At 35.3% G+C, this 1,464-nt stretch overlaps 1 pseudogene; it reads left to right on the forward strand.

Annotated features, from left to right (window-relative positions):
* The first annotated feature begins 346 nt into the window (after positions 1 to 346).
* LOC139186304 (U6 spliceosomal RNA) lies at positions 347 to 447 on the forward strand (annotated as a pseudogene).
* The last annotated feature ends 1,017 nt before the right edge of the window (positions 448 to 1,464 follow it).

Here is a 1,464-nt window from a genome sequence, read left to right on the forward strand (position 1 = left end):
AGCTTCTAGTGACAAACATGATACTTTGTAATTTTGTAGTTGTTGATGCTATTGAAGGCCATTATTTTTCACTAAAAAATGGGAAACTGGGAGACCTAGTGTTTAATGAGTGTCGATTATCTACTATAATTTCCACCTTGCTTACAATATTTTCCAAAATCTTTTAATTAATTAGTTAGTTACAGAGTATTAACAAGAGTGACTCAGCCGTCACTGTTATTCATAGTCATATTCATATTCATATCAATGATTAATTATGAACCACTTGTCTTTTATTTAACCTCAGTGAGCTTAGTTATTTTGGAGTCCATGGTAAAACACTCCTTTAAATCCAATTCTCTTGCTCATTTCAACAGCACATATATGCTAAAATTGGGGTGATACAGAGAAGATTAGCATGGTCCCTGCACAAAGATGACAAAACTTCATGAAATGTTCCAAATTTGAGGGCATATATCGAGATAAAATTAAAGAAGAAACATGTACCTCTATGTTCATGGCAGCACTATTCAAAACAGCCAAGACATGGAAACAAACTAAATGTCCATTGACAGATGACTGGATAAACAAAATATGCTACATATATACATGGATTATTATTTAGCCATAAAAGAATGACATAATGCTGTGTGCAGTAATACATGGACCTGGGGAGTATCATCCTAAATGAAGTAGGTCAGAAAGACAAATGCAGTGTGGTGTAACTTATAAAATAATGACACGTGAACCTATCTCACTGACTCAGAGAATACCACTTGTGGTTGCCAAGTGGGAGGTGGAGGTGGGGGTGGATTGGGAGTTTGGGATTAGTAGATGCACACTATTATATACAGGATGGGTAAGCAACAAGGTCCTGCTGTATTGCACAGTAAATTATATTCGCTATCCTGTGATAAACCATAATAGAAAATAGATTAAAAATAATCTAAATAGATGTATAAGTGAGTCATTTTGCTACAACACAGAAATTAACACACCATTGTAAGTTAACTACAATTAAAAAATAATTCTGATCTCTGTCTTCATCTCAATGCTACACCATGTCCTCTGTTGCCAGGACTCTCTGTGTCAATAGAGCACCATCAGATGTTGTTATATTCCCCTGCTATCACCAAAGCTCCACACCTCTGTCAGTAGAGAAAGGTTTTCTGTAGAACCCTGTCACACATGGCCACCTATGACCTAAGCAGCAATCTTTATTCCAGGACCAGTACATGAAACCTATTAGCAAAGAAGATGAGACTTTGGAAAGAGCATGGGAGGAGAGAAATGGAGAGGAGATACAGTTACAGATCATTGGATTTTACTTTTTACCTAGTTACATCCATTTACTATAAAAGGAAATCATGAATTAAAAGTATAGAATAAAGATGCAATGTTTAATAATGAGAATAACACTTGTGCAGGTTAACTCTGAGGCAATACATTATTGTTAACTATATCAATTCACTCATTTAAGTGGGA

The sequence above is a fragment of the Bos indicus genome, chromosome 12 (genome assembly GCF_029378745.1).
Source record: "Bos indicus isolate NIAB-ARS_2022 breed Sahiwal x Tharparkar chromosome 12, NIAB-ARS_B.indTharparkar_mat_pri_1.0, whole genome shotgun sequence".
NCBI lineage: Eukaryota > Metazoa > Chordata > Mammalia > Artiodactyla > Bovidae > Bos > Bos indicus.